The sequence below is a fragment of the Bubalus kerabau genome, chromosome 6 (genome assembly GCF_029407905.1).
Source record: "Bubalus kerabau isolate K-KA32 ecotype Philippines breed swamp buffalo chromosome 6, PCC_UOA_SB_1v2, whole genome shotgun sequence".
Classification (NCBI taxonomy): domain Eukaryota; kingdom Metazoa; phylum Chordata; class Mammalia; order Artiodactyla; family Bovidae; genus Bubalus; species Bubalus kerabau.
In genome coordinates, this window is record NC_073629.1 from 110,434,570 (window position 1) to 110,447,396 (window position 12,827).

A 12,827-nucleotide genomic window follows, 5' to 3' on the forward strand; every position below is an offset into this window, starting at 1 on the left:
CTAACTGGAAACATAAAACATACAATCTTTTTGAGACTTGCTAAACATTGTTTCTAACTCATTTAAACTAATTATAACTATTTTCTTCATTTCCATTGCTTTGCCTAACACTCCACTGAAGAAATACACAGTTTATCCACTTTAATGTTGGTAGACAGTGGATAGAACTTTGTGCTTTCACTGCCAGGGGCCCAAGTTCAACCCCTGGCCAGCAACGAAGATCCCACAAGGTGTCCTGCGGCAAAAACCAAACAAACAAAACTCTGATTATTAATGGTGGTGGACTATTTATGCTGGCACTTTCCTTTGGTTATTAGAATAATGTTATGAATATTCTTATAGATGGCCTTTTTGATATATGTACACATGTATATTTCTCTAACAGAAAAGGTGGTATCTCAGTAGAATTGCTGAGTCTAAAGAAAGCTGAGCATCGAAGAACTGATGCTTTTGAACTGCGGTATTAGAGAGGACTATTCAGAGTCCCTTGGACTGCAAGGAGATCAAACCAGTCAATCCTCAAGGAAATCAGTTCTAAATAGTCATTGGAAGGACGGATGCTGAAGCTGAAGCTCCAATCCTTCGGCCACCTTATGTGAAGAACTGACTCATTAGAAAAGACCCTGACTGGGAAAGACTGGGAAAGACTGAAGGCAGGAGGAGAAGGGGACAAGAGAGGATGAGATGGTTGGATGGCATCACTGAATCAATGGACAGCAAGCTCTGCGAGGTGGTGATGGACAGGGAAGCCTGGTGTGCTGCAGTCCAAGGGGATCACAAAGAGTTGGACATGACTGAGCGACGGAACTGAACTAAGGATGTGTATCTCTAACTTTCCTGGATAATGCTAAAATCTTCCAAAGTGGTTTTAACAACTAACTCTCTCACAAGCAGAGTTTAAGAGTTTAATGTTAGCCTTTCTGGGGATGTGACATCTCATTTAAAAAAACTATTTGAGGTATAACTTACATACAATAAAATGCATTTTAACTGTACAGCTCAATGATTTTGACAAACATACACCTCAACGCTATTTGTTGTTGTTGTCCAGTTGTTCAGTCGTGTCCCACTCTTTCTGACCCCATGGACTGCAGCATGCCAGGACTCCCTGTCCTTAACCATCTCTTGGAGCTTGCTCAAACTCATGTCCATCGAGTCAGTGATGCCATCCAACCATCTCATCCTCTATGCTATTATCACTCCAATTAAGACAAAATATGTCATCACCCCCGAAAGTACTTTCCTGCCCCTCTTTAATCAGCTTCCATCACATCTGCTGCAGGCAACCACTGATCTGATTCCTTTCATAATAAATTTGTTCCAGAATTTCACATAAATGGAATAATATGGTATACATTATTTCATTTAGCTTTTTTGCACATCTTTCTTGAGATTCATCCATACCATTTTATAAATTAGTTAGTTTTTTTAAACTGCTGGATAGTATTTCATCGTGCAAATAAATCACAATTTGTTTCTCAGTTTACTTGTTGCTGGGCATATGGGTTGTTTCCAGATCCTAGTTATTATGAACATGTACAAACCTTTGTACGGACCTATTTTTTTCATTTCTCTTGGGGAAAGACCTAAGAATAATTAGGACATATGGCAAGAAAATATTTAAATTTTTTAAAATCTGCCAAAATATTTTTCAAAGTGGTTGTACTGTTTTATACTCCTACCATTTCTAATTGTTCCATATTCTTGCCAACACTTAGCATTGCTGGGTTTTTTACTTTAGCAAATCTAGCAAGTGTGAAGTGATATCTCATTGTGGTTTTTATCTGCATTTTCCAGATGACCAATGATGTTTAATATCTTCTCAGGTGCTACTGACCATTCCCATGATCTGTTGTGCAGTGTATATTTTTGACCACTGTTAAAAATAGTTTGAGTTATGCAAGTTTTTCATAAATTCTAGACACAAACCTTTTGTTCAGGATATATTATGCAAATATTTGAAACTTTTTCAAATTTCAGTAGCTTGCCTTTTCATCTTAACAGTGTTCTTAAGAGATGGTTTCACTTAGATTAGGTTTCCAACATACAAAGAAATCTTTGCTTACTCCAAGGGCATGAATATTTTTCCTCTTTTCTTAGAAGTTTCTCAGTTTTAACGTTTATTTTTTGTACAAATACCCAACTGTTATAGTATCACTGAGAAGACTATTCTTTCCCCATTGAATTTTGGCCCCTCTGTCAAATATCAATCAACCACATAAGTGTTTATAGCTATTCTAATTACTTTTTAGCTTTTTGGCTAAGATCAAGTGTAGTATCTGTAGCCATTTCGTAACTTGATTTATATGTCCATCTTTAACCTCAGTATCGCAGTTTTGCTTACTGCAGCTTTATAGCATGTCTTGAAATCAGGGATTATAAATCCTCCAACTCTGTTCTTCTTCAAAATGGTTTTAACTGTTCTAGATTCTCTGCATTTTCAAATAAATCTTAAAATCAGCTTGTCAATTTATATTTTTTTTAAAAAGTGAGATTTTTGGTGAGATTCTGGGATTGTGTTGAGTCTACAGATCAATTTGGGAATAATGAGTATCCTAACTATTTCAGTCTTCTGTGCCAAGAACATGGTCTGCGTGTGTGCTAAGTCACTTCAGTCGTGTCCGACTCTTTGTGATCTCATGAACTGCAAGCTGCCAGGTTCCTCTGTTCATGGGATTTTTCAAGCAAGAATACTGGAGTGGGTTGCCATGCCCTTCTCCAGGGGATCTTCCTATTCCAGGGATCGAACCTGAGTCTCCTGAACTGTAGGCAGATTCTTTATCATCTGAGCCACCAGGGACATGGTATCTCTATCTTTCTTATTTTTCTCAGGAATGTTTTATAGGCTTTCAGTGTATAGGATCTGTGTACACATCTCTTTTAAAATCTATTTCTAGTGCTCACTTTGGTACTACATGTACTAAAACTGGAATGATACAGAGATTAGCATGGCCCCTGTGCAAAGATGAAAAAAAAAAAATCTATTCCTAAATATTTCAAAAATATTATTATGAATGAATGGTACATGTGTTTTTCATTTTTTCCAACTGCTGAATGCCAGTATTATTTATTATACTGCTGGTATTATTATGCAACTCGTGTCTTGTGATCTGGCTAAATGCATCTATTAATTCTAGTAGGATTTTTTGGGGGGAGATTTCTTAGGATGTTTTTATGTAGACAATTATGTCTTTTGCAAACAGCGATAGTTGTATTACTTCCTTTACTTCCTTTACAATATTACACATTCCTTTTCCTTGGACCACCAGCACACTGCTGGACAGAAGTGAGAGTAAGCATCCTCCTCTTACTCTTCATCTTAGGGCAAAGTCGTTCACTCTTTCTGACACTGAGTATGATGATGCTTGCCTGCTTTTCTAGATTCTTTGACCAGGTTGGAGAAGTTTCCTTTTACTGCTAGTGTGTTACAAATTTTTATCATGATAACATTAAAGTGTGTCAAATGATTCTTCTGTCTGTTGAGAAGATTACACTGTTTTGGTCAGGTGTCAGATTCAGAGGAATACGAGCCTCATAAAATTGAGTTGAAACGCCTTTTTTCTTCTGTTTTCTCAAAGAATCTGTGTAAGATTGGTATCATTTTTTCTTAAATGTCAGATAAATTTTAGCAACAAAATCAACTGGGACTGGAGTTTTCTTTGTTAGAAAGGATTATGAATTCAATTTCCTTAACAGATACCAGACTATTCCAGTTTTCTTTGAGCTAACTTTTTAACATTGTGTTTAAGTTATCAAATTAACTGGTATAAAACTGTCCCCAACATTCCCTTATCAACCTTTCGGTTCTGAAAGATCTTTAATGATAAACCCTTCTTTAATTTTTGACACTAGAAATCTGTTTGTTTTTTTCTTTTTTTTTGATTAGCCTTCCTAGGAGTTTAAAATTTTTATTAACTTTTTAAAAAGAATCAACTTTTGGTTTCATTCATTTTCTATACTGTTTGTTTTCTATTTAATTAACTTTTGCTCGGAGTTTTATTTCTTACTTTCTATTTGAGTTTAATTTTTTCTTCTAGTTGAAGATAGAAACTTCATACGGTAGTCTGCCTCCAACATGGTCCCTAATAAGTCTTGCCTCATGGGATTTTGCACCTTTGTGTAAGTCTCTCCTACACTGAATATAACTGGTTTATGTAACTAATAAGACATTACAAAACTGGCAGAATATAGCTTTCAATACTAGGCCTAAATGTCATTACAGCGTCTGCCTTGCTCTCTCATGGATTGCTTGCTCCAAAGAAGCCAGCCACAATATCATGAGGACGCTTAACCAACCCTGCCTCTTGAGAGGTCCAGGTGGCAAGAAACTAGGTCTCTAGCACAAACTTACTAATTGAGTTTTACAAATAATAAAACAAGACTTACTCATCCATTTAAACATTCAAGTATCTACTACATCAGGGACTCCTTTGTGGGTTGGAATTTAAAGATACCAGACAATGCCTCTCCATTTTAAGAATAGATTCTGGTCAAGCAACTCAGTTCATTCCTTCCCCAAACTCCACTAAAACTCTGGTAAGGAATTAAAGAGAAAAAAAAAAAAGAAAGCATAAACCTAGAAGGAAGGGAGGATCGAAAATAGAAAATGTACCATTTTAGAAGATGAAAAACAAGTAGACAAGCTTTAACTGACAGAGCAGATAGAATTCTCAAAAGGTGTGAGAAATGGCAGTATCAGGTACCTCTGAAACTGGTGATAAAAGAATGGAGGTGGTGCAGATAAATAAAGACAAAAGCTGTTTGAGAAGCAGGTAGAGTCCTAGATTCCTGTCTAGCTCCATTCACATTGTGGAACAACTGCCTCATCTTTATCCTGGCATAATCTGTAAACATATTCTCTGATAAAAGTAAAAGACTTTTTGGAGGGATGATGTCAGGCATAGCTGAGGGCACAAGACTGTACCCAAAACAAATAATTAAGTGACCATAAATATTAATTCCTGAATGCAGACACTCCCCAAGCCAAAATCCCCAACTTGGCTTCCAGAATGCAGGTAACAAGACTATTACCCTTCAGGCAGGAGTCTGGAAGTCTCATCTCTGGGTAATTGACCAGCTAAGAGAAAAGACCTAACTAAGGTCACTAACATTATAGGTTCCCTAGGATTGGCCCAATTAAACCACTCTATGATAAAGCTCAAAGTCAACTAGTCCCACTAATGAATTCAAAGCATCGAGTCAATGTTTTAGATTCCCACTGCATCATGAATGAATAATCAAGGACACCATATACTTGAAGGAAGCTTCTGAAATGGAGGACAGTGATCAAAACAAACAAACAAACAAAACAGAATTTGGAGGAAGATAAGCATGTGCAAGAAAAAGAAAACTCTAAGATAAATTATCTTCAGTGAGCACAGAGAGGATACTACCATATGTGAAACAAGAATAGTATGCTATTATAAAATAACATTCAAGAAATAAAAAAGAATGATTAGAAATTAAAAGCATAATAGCAAAAATGAAAAAGTGAAGAGGTTTAGAGGATAAAGGTAAGTAAATTTTCGAGAAAGCAAAGTAATATAAGGGAAACAAAACTTCACCAAAGCTATTTAAAAAGTTGGAACATCACTGTTAAATTTATGAAGGAAAAATTATTTCCAACATAGAAACCCAGCTAAACTTTCATTTAGGTTTTTTGATTCATTTTCCAATGTGTAAAGCATCAAAAATTTTTGCTTCCTGTGTACCCTTTTCTCATGAAACTTCTAAATATTAAAAAATGAGGGGTAGGGAGAGAAATGGATACAGAGAATGAGGTTTGATCCCAAGGCGACAGCTGTGCATCAAATATGAAGAACATACTCAATTAGCCTGAAGCAGTGTGGATCAAGAAGCACATCTGTTGGAAACTGTCACTGAAATTCCTGCTCGAAAATACTCTCTTTCTAATGTGAGGTTAGACTAAATAAAGCCTGAAACAGGTATCTTTAGTTGGCTGAGTTTGATCAGTGTTGATAAACCTGCTGCTTGCTTGTTTCACCCTAAAGAAAGGTTCTGCTTTGTTCTGCTTCTGAAGACTAATTTGAATACTATAAAAATCAAACTGTTGACTTTCACTTTCACTGAGGGATCTTATACCTGAACTTAAGACAATCATACGAAGCAAGTGACACTAATATTGTGATTAATAAATTATTTATTGGAAATCTGTTTTCCTTGCAAGAAGGCATATTCAGTGTGAACTTCTGATTTAAGCAGAATAAATTATAGTTATCAAATTCTGCTTATATATTCTATTTTCTTCTAGCAGCAAAACAGTGAATATTCCTTAGAAAGCTACATTTTACTGAAAAGCACAAAGAAGCAAATAAAGTATATAAAAATAAAAAAACATTTCTCAACTCAGATGTCCTGGGTCAGAGATTTGTCCTGTCAGGAAACTTGCTTCTTAAAGGATACAGGAAAAAGCTGTGAATATTAAGAGCATAAGCTTTGGAAACAGAAAAGTTAACCTCTATCACTTAAATGTAAATAAATGACTGTGCCTCTACACTTAATAGTTTACATTACATATAAAGTAATATAAATATAAAATACAAACTATGTGATCTTTAGAGGGAGAAAGTCACTTTAGAGAGAGAAAATTTAGAGACTGTGTTTCTAAACTTCAGTTGGGTGTATCACCTAACTTATACAACGGTGATGAAGTTCAGATGAGATACAGTTGTCTCTTGGTTCCTACAGAAGATTGGTTCTGGAACTCCCTTTGTACATCAAAAAGCAGTGGAAGTTCAAGTCCCTTATACAAAATGATGCATTACAGTCAGCTCTCGGACTCCATGGTACCCAGGTAATGAGGGCTAACTGTAATTAATGTAAAATGTTTAGCATTCTATCTGTGACAGGTATCTTCAGGGAGATACAACTAGTAACTATCAGATTCTTTTTTTTTTGGCTGTACTGTGACTTGTAGGCTCTTAGTTCCCTGACCAGAGATTGAAACCGTGCCCTTGGCAGTGAAAGCATGGAATCCTAACCACTGGACTGCCAGGGAATTCCTTATAGTTACTCTGGTACTCTTAAAATGCATACTTAGAAAAACGAAATGCAAATTGCAACTGAGTCTGGCCTAACATAAAAAAGTATACTGTATTTCACTGACTCTAAAAGCCCAATTATGGTAAGGTACATCAGTATTGTATTTGCCAAATTTTCCAATTAAATTGTGACAAACCATCCACTGCAAGACATCTCCCAATTTCAGAGATGATGAAATGTGAAAAAAGCGAAAATGTGAAATGTGAAAAGCACCAGTACATATAGATTGGTAAAATTCATTAAATTTAGTCATATAGTTGAGAGTTAAGATACTATATACCATGAAAACAATCATTCTGAAAACAAGATGAAGTCACACAATTAGAATTAAATTGCTTGCTTTCTTAAAGTACTCTTCCATGTTTACCATCACCACAAATTTTACCTAAGCTCCCATCTGTTACTTCCTCAGAGAAAAGTTCCTTCAACACTGAGACTAGAATGGATTCCTCTGTTGCACAGTCCCACTGTATTTATTACTTCTCCGTAACACTCATCATATATTGCTCAATAAAATAATCTTCTCCAGTTGACCTCAAGTTCAATAAAGACTATTTTGTTCAGTAAAATATACCAAGTGCAAAGGTTGCAAAATCATACAAACGAGAAAGGAAATATAAGCAAGTACGGTGGTCAGTGCAATACTTTCCCTCATTATTTTTCACAGCACCAGTACATATTATTGACAGTTTAAAATAAACCCATTTAAAATTTTAGGCTTTATTTCATTTCATTAAGATAAGAGAGGACTTTAAGAAAAATCCATGTTGATATATGTATATTTGGTTCATTCATTTAACTTACATATAATAGTATATACCACAATATGACAGTATTCATGTACTCATTCCAATATTTGCTTATTCTATTATTCACAGGAATCAGGATGTTTCTAATTTTCTGCTACAGCAAAAAATATCTCAGTATGCAAGACACCTCTATGGTATATTAAGGGTTTTAAGATATGTTCAATTTCATTTTCACTTCATCTTTTCTAGATATTGAAAACTGCTCTCCAAAGTTGTATCAAATCATACTCCTATAAACAGTGCACAAGATATTCCCTTACACTTTATCCTCACCAACATCTGTTAAAATTTTATAAATCTGATAGGTGTCAAATGGTACTGATCTCACTTGCATTTTCCTGACTAATAATGAATTTGAGAATTTTATTTTCATGGGTTTATTGACCATTTGTGTTTCCTCTTTTGTAAATTAGCTATTTTTTTTTTAAACTGATCTCCCTGTAAAGTTTTTGGTTATATATGCTGTAAATACTGTCTTAGCATTTTAACTTTGTTTATGATTCATCTGTAACAAATAAGTTTTAAATTTTGTGCAGCCAAGCTTATCAGTATTTTCTTGAAAGAATTTTATAGCTTTGCTTTTCAAATTTTAGATTATAACCTACCTAGAAATAAATCTGGGATATGATATGAGATGGGTTTAATTATTTTTTTCTTACAGTTAACAACTGTATAAATACCATTTATTAAATATTTTACTCTTTCCTCAGTGATCCAAAATGCAAACTTAATATTAAATTACATTGATTCTTCACAGTCACTTATTTTTCCATATAAATTTTAATACTGACTTTTCAAGTTTCACTATATGCCCTATTGGGATTTTACTTAAAATTCATTTACAGATTAATTTTTGGAGAACTGACACCTTATCAAACAGAGTCTTCTCAATAAGCTTAACGTATTTCATTCATTCAGATTTTTGCTTATATCTTTCAATGAATTTTTTTTACTTTAGAGACCTCTCAGAAATTTTTCATTCCTGTGTACCCTCTTTTTGACCCAAACTCCTGATGTCATCACATTGACAAAAGCCTAGCTGAGACATCATTTACTCCTACAAATATTTTCCTAACTTTCCAGATTCAATTAGACACTCCTCCTCCATGTTCTTAGTTTTCTTTATTCATTCTTTGCTTAGTATGCCCAAAAGTTGTGTCAGGCACAGAGGTTATATATATACCTACAGTCCCTAGCTTCCCAGAGCTTTCATTCTAACAGGAGACAAAGAATAATAAACACATTCAAGGTGACACATGGTATTACTGGGGAAGTATACTGTGCTATAAAGAATACTTGAGAGAAATATGTAACTCTTGGGGGATGGTTGGATGCGGGGGAGATGGCTGGATGGGGGGGAGAAGGTGTCAGTTACTGCTTTTCAAAGAAGTAACATGTAGACTGAAACCTGTAAGAAGAACAGAAGTTAGCAAACACAATAGTGACTAAATAACATAGTACTGACATCCCTGTCTTACTGTTGATTTTATTGGAAGAGCTCCACTGCTTAACTGTGAAATCATCTATTCTCTGAATATGTTTCCTCCCTTGACACAACTTCTTGGCTCTAATACTGCCTACAATAATCATTAATTGCTCTCTGGTTCTTCTTTCTTCCTTAAATGCTAGTATTCTCCATGGCGCTCTCCTTTTCATTTCTTTTTTCAATCTAAATATTATTTCTAAAGGAAATTTTCCATTTTCAGAGTTTCAAATATGCATTTATGTACTAAGGACTCCCAAAACTTTTACCTTTACTCACTCCACTACAGATTTTCACATCTGCATTTCCAACTACATACTAGATGACTCTCTGTATGTTCCACAGAATCCTCAAGTGTTAGACATATTAACATTTGATCTTTTTATACATGGTATAAACTGCCAACTAACCAGTGAAAGCAGATCTCCCTCCCATATTCAGAATCATCATTCATAATGATATGAATGAGTCAGTATTCTGAATGTATGTTGGTGAGTATGCTCTTCTTGAAAGACAGTTTATAAAATAAATGCAGTTACTAAAGGTTTGGGAATATGAAAGTTGTTTCAAAGACTCAATAATCAAAAAATTTTTTTTATTATTATTATATTTTTAATCATAGAATTTTATAGGCCAGATACGAGTTTATTTTTAAAATTTTAAATATATAAATATTGCTAGGCTACTAGTTGCCATTCAATCAAACACAAATCTAGATATTGTGGTGAAGGTATTTTACAGATATAATTAAATTCCATGATCAGTTGACTTTAAGTAAAGGAGATTATCCTGGATAATGTGGGTGGACCTCATTCAGTTAGTTGAAAGGCCTTAAAAATGGGGCTGAGGTGTCCCTAAGAGAGAAAAGAAATTCCGTTTATGGACAGAGCTTCAGTCCACACCCATTCGTTCTAGCCTGCCCTTCCTGATAGCCTATCCTAAGGACTTCAGACTTGACTAGGTTGCCCCTACAACTGTGTAAACCCAATCTCTCTCTATATATTTTCTTATATGCAAAAACCAATTCCTTCAAAAACCTAGTTAACCTTCTGGTCTATTCATTTCCAATCAGTTCCATGTACCAGCGACTACACCCAAACTTTTTTCCTGGACATGGTTTTTAAACCTATTTTTTCAACTTAATCTTGTAATATGTTCCTTCCTCTCCATCCCACATTAGACCATCACCATCTCTTACCTGAACTAGTGATTGAAAAAGCCTCCTAACTGGCTTCTCAGATTAGTTTTTTTCTCCTCTATCTATTCTCCACACTGCTGCCAGAGGTCTCTTTCTGGAAAACAAATATGATCATGTCACTATCCTTCTTTAAAATTTTTGAAGTCTTCCTACGTACAGGATAGAGGTAAATTTGTTTTCTATTTCATTAATTTTTTTTAAACTCTTATTTTCTTCTATTTTTCTTTGCATTTAATTATGTTATTTTTCTAACTTATTAAGATGAATATATAGGTCATTGTTGCTTTTCTCCCTTTCTAATAGGCATTTAAGGTTTTAAATTCTAAGAATTGCTTTAGCTAATCATACCAATTCTGGTATGTACTATTTTCATTACCCTTTAGTTTAAAATATTTAAAATTTTCTTCGACCAATGAGTTATTTAGAAATTTCTGTAATATCCAAAGCAGAAGTTTGTAAGTTCCAATAGGAAAATAGCAGCAGTTTATTTCCAAAATTTCCCACTTTCCCCCTAGAACTCAGTACAGAGCAACAAAGATAATCTGAAAAGAGAGAGAGAGAAAAGAAAAGAGAAGAAACCCTGTATCTTCAATGAACCCAGGAGACAATTAAAACCTGAAAGTGCCAAATTGTAAATATGGCCCCAAATACTTGGGAACCTCTGCAAAGGGGAAAGTCATGAAAGATGAAAGAAAGTCTAGTGGGGCAACAGCAGCAAATTTTTACTCCAGAAAGAGAGGGTCTTATCCTACATGGGAACTGCAATGTTTAGTACTGAAACTGAATGGGGGAATCTCAGAAGGAAGTAGAGCAAGGAGTGTAGAAAGTGTCATCAGAGTCACCTGAGGGTGAACTAGAAGTGACAGGTCTCAGATAGGACTCCCTTTTAAAACCAAGGCATGCATTGTCCCTCTGTAATTTCAAACTTGAAGAAAAGTTAAATGAATAGTACAATGAACTACCGTATACCCTTCACAGATTCTCTAACTGTTAACATTTGAGCACGTACTTTAAAAGGCAAGAGCTGAATTCCTCAGTAGCAGAAAATCCTTAAACATACATTACTGACAGGCAAAGGAGATGTGGCTTTATTCTGAAGAAAGAATCCATCAGAACAGAAGAGAATATAGGTCTTGAGCAGAGAAACCTGGAAAACAGCCTTGCTCATAATGTCCTGTCCCACCTCCTTCTCCCACTCCAGTCTCTTCTAACAGGTGGTTTGAGAAAACTTATCTCATTCAAATACGAGTAACAAAAGTGGCAAGTATCCATACAAAAATACCATTTAAAAAATGTAAAAAAGCAGCACAACATCCCGGACAAAGAAAACTCAACAGAATATACCACTGCAAAATAGATAAAACTATAACACTACTTTTCAATATGAATCTGAAATTTCTTAATGCAGCTATGAAGAAAGATCTCAGAGCAGAAATTTAAGAACTCAGGGAAAGACAAACAGGTAAGAGGAGAAAATGAAACAAGCACTGCAGAACTCATGAAAGAAATGGAAGAAAAAGACTTTTTAAATTAAAAAAATGAAGACAAAACTACAATGAGCAAATGGTAAAAATTATACCATAAAAGAAACAGTAAAGAACAAGCAGGATAGAATTTTTTAAAAAGAAAATAAAATGACAGATTAAAAAGAAAAGATAAAAGAGTTGAACCTACATCCTCAAAGGGGATCCCATGTTTTAAATAAAACGGACTCAAAACAGTCAACATTGAGGGAAAAAATCTAGCAAAATAATTGTAAAAAATATTTTCAGCAACCAGACAAAAAAAGAAGGTACTTATAAGGGACAAGAAAACCAGCTGACATCCTAATTCTCTACTGAAAATTCAATGTCAGAAGACAGTGGGAAAGTATCTATAAGAAACTCAAGAAAGTATGATTCAGATAAGCCATAATGGAAAAGAATATTAAAAAAAAAGAATGTATATACGTCTATAGCTGAGTAATTATGCTGTGCAATAGAGATTGGCACAATTTATGTATCAACTATACTTCAATAAAAAAGTAGAATTTAAAAAAAAAGTGTGATTCAATCATTTTATGTCTAACCAAGCAGTTCCCTTTAGGAATAGGCTATATAGACAAATGGTTTTCAATATGCAAAAAACTCAGTTCTTACTCATATGAGCCCTTCCTGAAGTAACTTGAGGACAAACTGCAACCAAGAGATGACAGGAAAAATTTCAGCAAAAGGACTTGCAATTAGCACCAATACATATAACTGTAGATTTAAGATGAAAACAAATGGACATACAG

At 34.6% G+C, this 12,827-nt stretch overlaps 1 protein-coding gene and 1 pseudogene across 2 annotated transcripts in view; one reads left to right on the top strand and one right to left on the bottom strand.

Moving 5' to 3' along the window:
• AGO3 (argonaute RISC catalytic component 3) overlaps positions 1 to 12,827 on the bottom strand; it is a 119,235-nt gene that overhangs the window by 50,105 nt on the left and 56,303 nt on the right. The gene's annotated exons all lie outside the window — the stretch shown is intronic.
• LOC129656667 (uncharacterized) lies at positions 2,897 to 2,997 on the top strand (annotated as a pseudogene).